At 36.1% G+C, this 8,662-nt stretch overlaps 1 protein-coding gene across 1 annotated transcript in view; it reads right to left on the bottom strand.

Moving 5' to 3' along the window:
* SKOR2 (SKI family transcriptional corepressor 2) overlaps positions 1-7,880 on the bottom strand; it is a 31,861-nt gene extending 23,981 nt beyond the window's left edge. The window contains exon 1 of the mRNA XM_075262383.1: positions 7,771-7,880. The gene's annotated coding sequence lies outside the window, so the exon portion shown is untranslated. The remainder of the gene's footprint in view (positions 1-7,770) is intronic.
* Positions 7,881-8,662: the final 782 nt, after the last annotated feature.

Here is an 8,662-nt window from a genome sequence, read left to right on the forward strand (position 1 = left end):
TATCTATCTATCTATCTATCTATCTATCTATCTATCTCCTATCTATCTATCTATCTATCTATCTATCTATCTATCTATATCATATCTATCATCTATCTATCTATCTATCTATCTATCTATCTAAGAAGTTATATTATATTATATAATATTTACTATATATTACACTGTATACACTATACCATGTAAATATACTGATCGTGTTATAACAGGGAGTCTTTTCTTCATAGATACTCTAGGAACACTATGGAGATTAAGACATTACACAGGAAATGTTCAATTGCCTAAACGTAGATCGATCGATAGATAAGAGATAGTGAGATAGACAGATAGTTATGAGATAGATAGATAGATAGATAGATAGATAGATAGAAAGATAGGTAGATAGATAGATAGATAGATAGATAGATAGATAGGAGATAGATAGACAGGAGATAGATAGATAGATAGATAGATAGATAGATAGATAGATAGATAGATAGGAGATAGATAGATAGATAGATAGATAGATAGATAGATAGATAGATACATAGATAGATAGATAGATAGATAGATAGATAGGAGATAGATAGATAGATAGGAGATAGATAGATAGATAGATAGATAGATAAATCATTTCCCATAAAATTCCCCAATATGATTAATCTGTCCCAGTTTTTTGGTTCTAAAGGTCCGATCTGATCGTACGACTGTTTTGACATATGACCCTCTCAATATAAGTTACCATGGACATGAAGACGCCTCAGGAGGGCCCTCAATTCTAGATAATAACTGAATTTCATATATATATATATATATATATATATATATATATATATATATATATATATATATATATGAAATTCAGCTATTATATAGTGAATTATTTCGCACATTTTATAATTCTTATAAGTCATACATCATATTTATATTGGAAATTAACGTTTGTCTCATTTTTTTAGAACGGATTTTTAGCAAAAACCGAAAATGCCGTTTGCGACGTTTTTTTCCTCCCTTTTTGCGACATGTCCTGGACGGATTTCTCATAAGTTTCTGTTCAGACAGGCGAAATAGAGACCTAGCTGATTAGCAAATGTCTGTGGTATGACAGAAGAGGGGACGATGGGACCCAAATGGACCCAAAAGAGTCCCTGCCTTTAGCTGACGTACCGTATCCATCCGTCATTATCTGACCGCCTGAATATAGAGGAAATTAACGCGTCAATCCAGGGCACAAAACACACCAAAGAGAGGAAGAAACGCAAGACATGAAATCGTACAGCAGATGCTACTGTATATGCCCCGTTCATTTAGACGTCAATATCGTGCGTGTTTCATGCGTCTTTTTTTTTTTAATTACTTTATATTAATTATAAAAATTACAGGATGATACCCAATTAAATTCTTTTTAAAACAAGAAAATCTGTAATAATAATGATATTGTCTTAGTATACATAAAATTGTGATATTAAATACAGAGAATACAGATAAAACCTCAAGATCCTGATGATTGAAAGTGGCTGGAAAGTTAATTGATCTAATTAATTACATTACAAACAATTATTTCTCCTCTTCTTCCTCTATTCTGCAGTGCAGAGAAGCTTTAGGTAATTGAGGTCATATTAAATATTTTTTATTATTATTGTAATGATTAATAATTTTTTGTTATTATTACTTTATAAGGTATTGCATTCTATTACTATTATTTTATTTATTTATTAGTATTATTTGTATTATTTCCTATACTCATGTCACATTAGTGGTTGTCATGTTTTATTGTATAGGAGTATGTTGGTATTTTTTTTTTATTGAATTCATTGTGTTGCTGTTATTATTGATAACCCAAATTAATCTAATATTCTTAGAGTCATTCCTGTATATTATTGAACAATTACACTTGTATTACCAGTGATCAATAAGATGAATAATAATAATACTGGTGCTGATGTACAGGAGTACTACTGATATACTGAGCCCTGTCTATAGGAATTAGCTGGAGTTTACACAAATATTACAGGAAAGGTTATGAAATTAATAATAATAATAATAATAATAATAATAACAACAACAGTTCTGATCATGTAGAGGGAGTCTATCGCTATCTATCTATCTATCTATCTATCTATCTATCTATCTATCTATCTATCTCCTATCTCCTATCTATCTATCTATCTCCTATCTATCTATATTTATCTATCTCCTATCTGTCTCTATCTATCTATCTATCTATCTATCTATCTATCTATCTATCTATCTATCTATCTCCTATCTATCTATCTATCTATTATCTATCTATCTATCTATCTATCTATCTATCTATCTATCTATCTATCTATCTATCTGTCTATCTCTCTAACCTCTATTTATCCATGCACATACCCCTCTCTATATACCTGGGGCTGGGGTACTCAGCAGGTTAGGCGATGAAGAGCCCCCCAATTACCCTGATGATGGTTGTTATGGCTTCTCTGTGATATAATTATGTTATGACTGTGGCAGAGATGCTTTATATATTTTACAATACTCAGTATTTGCAATGGAAATGGTCCCATCTGGAGGAGTCTGGGGCTCATTTGGCCGCAGCACTTCAGGCTTTGTCTGTCATTCTGAATAACCTCTGGTCAGATATTAACAAAAGCAAGTCTGAGAGATACACACAAGGCCCTGCCAGTCCTGTGGTCACCCCCTCCTCCAAACTGATCCTGGAGGGGTCAAAGATAGATGGATACATAGATGGATAAATAGATAGATAGATAGATAGATAGATAGATAGATAGATAGATGATGATAGATAGATAGATAGATAGATAGATAGATAGATAGATGATAGATAGGAGATAGATAAATATGGGATAGATAGATAAATAGATAGATAGATAGATAGATAGATAGATAGAAAGATACATAGATGAATAGATAGATATGGGATAGATAGATATATAGACATAGATACATAGATAGATATTAGATGATTGATAGATAGATAGATAGATAGATAGATAGATAAAGAGATAGAAAGATAGATAGATTACATTATTTAGTTAGACAGAGACATGTGCAGTAGAGCGATGAGATAGTTAGAAAATATCTAGAAAGAGAAATCAGCTAAGTAAGTAGATAGAAGAAGAAAATGAGAGCTGCATAAATAGGTAGAAAATAAATAAATAGATAGTAAAAAGATCATCTAGGTGTATATATATTCAGAGAGAGATGGGTAGTTAGATAGTGTCTAGGTACAGATAAATGGAGATGAGAAGTATAGATGGGGGCTACATAGATAGAAAGATATATCTAGCGATAGAGACATGAGATTGGTAGATAGTTATCTAAGAAGAGAACAACATAGAGAGAGATAAACTAAGTATGTAGATAGATAGGAGATAGATAGATAGATAGATAGATAGATAGATAGGAGATAGATAGATAGATAGATAGATAGATAGGAGATAGATAGATAGATAGATAGATAGGAGATAGATAGATAGGAGATAGATAAATAGATAGATAAATAGATAGGAGATAGATAGATGATAGACAGATAGATAATAGATAGAAGAAATAGTAGATAGTTAATATAAATAGAGGTAAGTAGAGAGAGATGAGAAAGATATATGGATGTTAATACACACACATATATATATATAGAGAGAGAGAGAGAGAGAGAGAGAGAGAGAGAGAAGAGAAAAAAGAGAGCTATGAGATAGGTACAGAGATGATGTATATAGATGCTGTATAGACAGATAGTAGATAGATATATAGACACTATAGTTGCAGTGACCAGCCAGTGGCCATTACTATTCCTGCAGTAGTTCCTGATAGTCTGAGCCTGCTAATACTCCTCAGGTTTGAGCTGACTCCTCTCTCCTCTGCTGCTCCTGAACAAATCACTAAGTAACTATTACAACTGGATAGAAGGAAATCAGAGTGAGATTCGCTTTCCAAAAGCAGTTCCAGGGCTGCCATTATAAAGCCGCATCCATCATTACTGATGACCACCCACTGGGATATTATTGCTTTGCGAGAGAGTATTACAATCAAGAGATTTCTTTACTTACTGTTCACAATCACTTAAAGCTGCAGCTAATGACTGCTCTGAATACACAGCAGAGCTTCCTGGGGTCCTAGTGAGGAATACTTACACATCCTACTCCTCTAATCCCCCCAACTATGGTCTGCTGGACCCTGACTGGGCCATGGACACCATGAAGGGGCAAAGCACACACTTACTGACTCCTAAGTCCTGTCTATTATGGAAAGCTGACCTAACCTTTAGGCCTCAGAAGAAGAAAATAGAGTTGGACTTTGGAATTTTCTAATAAATTGTATTGGAGCGAAATAAAACCATCGTCATCATCATCATCATCAATCATCTTCACACACTGCAAATTATTCTTAAGGAAATTACTTTTTCTTTTGTGGCTGTGTAATATCACAGAATTATCATTTGGTTACAATGTATCTGTCTAACATCTATCTATCGATCTATCTATCCATCTATCTATCTATCTATCTCCTATCTATCTATCTATCTATCTATCTATCTATCTATCTATCTTCTATCTATCTATCTATCTATCTATCATCTATCTATCTATCTATCTATCTATCTATCTTTCTATCTCAAATCTATCTATCTATCTATCTATCTATCTATCTATCTATCTATCTATCTATCTATCTCATACCTATCTACTTCAGACCAATTTAACTATTTCACTCCCATCTCTTTGTCTGTCTATCTATCTCTTCATCTAGATTTAGCCATTGATGCTGTTTAACCTCTTCATGGCCACATCCCAATGTATTTAGCCCAGAATACAATATAATATAGTGTTAGCCTATAGCATATATATATATATATATATATATATATATATATAAATATATATATATATATATATATATATATATATATATATATATATAGCATATACATGCAGTATAACTGGGATATATTGTATATTATTAGTTTATAGTATAAAGTTGTATAACATACTACATTATCCGAAAATTGTATATTAGACAGTGCATGTAATATAGAGTAGTATTAATATATTGTGAGTAGTATATTATATAGTATTATGACACTGTGTATAGTTCAGTATAGTATAATATATTGTGTGTATATAGTACAGTATTCGTTAGATTGTGTAGTTTACAGTCTAGTCCATTAGAGTATGTGACATGATAGCTTTTTATGATCAGATATTATTAGTTTATCATAGTATTAACATCACATAACACAAAAACTGCAGCCAACATGTCAACTTGTAAGTAACAATTCCTGCCTGTACAAAGAATAGTATTCAGACACATTGACCTATGGGATGCTACAGTATGTAAGATCTGACACACAATAAAGTGATGAGCATAGAGGACATAAGATTACATGTAATGTTGCAATAACCTAATGTAAAGCAAAGTGTAGGTGTGAACTCCAACATATACATTGTAGCAATAAGATATAGTATTATCATATCTATATCATATGCAGAAGCTTCGGGTGTCTATTGTCATTTATTCTCATCATGTGTCAAAATAATGGACAGAAGTAATATATAGGAATGATAGACATGTTATATTTCCTGAGCTAACACCCTCTAAATATCAGGTAAGAGGCCTCAGAGAGGTATATAGAGTGAAAGTAATGTATGGCAGCTATATACTGTGGTGACCCTTATAGAAAACCGATAGACTGTGGTGCTGAATGGACAGCGACCCTTATAGAAAACCTATAGATTGTGGTGCTGAATGGACAGAGACCCTTATAGAAAACCTATAGACTGTGGTAACCCTTATAGAAAACCTATAGACTGTGGTGCTGAATGGACAGCGACCCTTATAGAAAGCCTATAGATTGTGGTGCTGAATGGACAGAGACCCTTATAGAAAACCTATAGACTGTGGTAACCCTTATAGAAAACCTATAGACTGTGGTGCTGAATGGACAGCGACCCTTATAGAAAGCCTATAGACTGTGGTGCTGAACGGACAGAGACTTTTGCAGATTATCATGATCTCATATGAGATATTAAATCTCAGCTCTGACATGAATAACAATTTGCAAAGATTATAAATGAACTCAGAACAATATAAGCAATGCAGTATATGATAAAGCAACTTAACCCAATATAGCAGACATATAACAGACAGCTAAAAAGAAACTTTTACCTATTTCTGAAAGCATATATATGTAGGTATATGTGTGAGCATGTCTTTATATATCTATATATAGATGATTTGGGAGCTGTTCATACATGTAACGTTTTCATCTCCAATTGATTGCACCGATCAGTCTTGTACAAGCAGCACCTGAGATGGTCGGTTTATGCCAAATGACACTTGAACACTGTAATCAGAGATTAATTGACTTAATCAAATCGGCCCAGCCTCAGCGATTAATCTTTTGGCAACCAAATTACAGACAATTACCTCAATGTGCCGGTCAGGGGGCTGCTGTTTACTATCAGCCTTCAATTAAAATATCACGTCTAAATAGCAGAAATCAATCTTAGCAATTAGAGGGGATGAAGCTGCAAAGGAGAGCTGGTAGCAACACGTCACAGGGTACAGTACCTGAGAATGTGCCAGGGGGTGGGGGGCTGCTGTCAGCTCCAAGTCACAGGGTACAATACCTGGGAATGTAACAGAGAGTAGGGGGCTGCTGTCTGCACCAGGTCAATATGGTATAGTACCTGGGAGTGTAGCAGAGGAAGGGGCTGCTGTCTGCACCAGGTCAATATGGTATAGTACCTGGGAGTGTAACAGAGGAGGGGGCTGCTGTCTGCACCAGGTCATCAGGGTATAGTACCTGGGGTTGTACCAGAGGGTGGGGGGCTGTCAGCACCAGGTCATCAGGGTATAGCACTTGTAGTCAGAGGGGGGGAAGTCAGCACCAGGTCATCAGAGTATCATGTCCATGATCAGAGCGTTCAGTGTGCACAGGTGTAGTCGGCATTAGGTCAGCAGTATACAGTATAATACATTTGACCACCGGCTACAGTCAGCACCAGGTCATCTATATACAGTACCTGTCAGCGGGAGATGTATACAGCACCAGGTCTATAGTGTATAGTATCTCCATGATTAGATCTCTATAAGTTACATTTTAGCAGGTGTAGTCGGCACTAGGTCAGCAGTATACAGTATAATACAGTTTAATAAAGGGTGTAGTCAGCCCCAGGTCATCTACTGTATTACAGTATCTGTCAGCAGGAGATGTAGCCGGCACCAGGTTAGCAGTATATAGTATAATATCTATGATCAGAGGGTACAGTCAGCACCAAGTCATCTGTGTACAGTACCTGTCAGCAGGCGGTGTATACAGCACCAGGTGACGAGTGTACAGTATAATACCTGTGATATTACAGCACCAGGTCACCAGTGTACAGTATGATACCTGTGATATTACAGCACCAGGTGACGAGTGTGCAGTATAATACCTGTGATATTACAGCACCAGGTCACCAGTGTACAGTATAATACCTGTGACATTACAGCACCAGGTCACCAGTGTACAGTATAATACCTGTGGTCATGCAGTGCAGTCAGCAGCAGGTCATTTATATACAGTACAAGTGATATTTCCTGGGGGTTTATGTCTGATCAAGCAAGAGCCCTATACTCATCCCATGTCACACTATGCAGTACCTGAGGAGTCAGCACTAGGTCAGTAGTGGACAGTACCTGGTGGGGGTGTGGGGGGATGTTCCTGCAGCCCGCACCACATCGTTGTCCTATTCAGAGGGGAGGATGCTGCGGTCAGCAGCGGTTTCTCTACAGTGTGTACAGTACCTGTGCTGTGTCCCGATGCTTGCTGCCTGTAGTCCCCTGTACACATTAGATCCTGGTCGGGCAGATCCGCAGTCCCATTGGTTTCAGCTTTTGTCTGGAGCTGTAGTCACTTTCCTCCTGTGTGGGATATTGAAGCCTCGTATCAGTCAGCCCGAGCAGTGTAATACATCACCCTATCACTGGCTATGGGGGAGCCACCACCATGTCACAGGGGGCTCAGCTCCCTCCCACTGCTGGAATAAAGGAGACAAGTCCGGATACTCTGCTCCTTAATCTGCTCCTTCTCTATTTCCCCTCTGGAGAAGAGGATGAAAGCCAGAAAAGCTGAGCCCCCTCCCCACAAGCTCCAGATCCAGGACTGACTGCTGTATACACGTCAAGTACTGCCTGTATACACATCATGTGGCTGCTCCTCCTGGGCAGCAGCTACTGGCAGCACATGGGCAGCACAACACAGTCAGTATATATATATATATATATATATATATATATATATATATATATATGTATAGATTATTATACTGAGAAGTCTGGGCTCACACAGTGTATACATACAATATATAAAAATACATATAGACACATACACACACACACACACACACACACACACACACACACACACACTATAGTACTATAAATAAAGCGTATATATCATATATACTAAGTATCTTCCTGCACGGACATAGACTCACACATACAGCCCTCCACATACACACATACATATAATTAGTACTATATGCACATATATATGTATTAATAATATATAACATGTTTATGTTTTATGTATATATCCTATCCCATCCCTGTCCCACCATCCTGTCTTTGTCTGTATCTAAGAAAAATGAGACACTAAAAAGTATATATATATATATATATATATATATATATATAT

This window comes from Leptodactylus fuscus, chromosome 1, assembly GCF_031893055.1.
Source record: "Leptodactylus fuscus isolate aLepFus1 chromosome 1, aLepFus1.hap2, whole genome shotgun sequence".
Lineage (NCBI taxonomy): Eukaryota > Metazoa > Chordata > Amphibia > Anura > Leptodactylidae > Leptodactylus > Leptodactylus fuscus.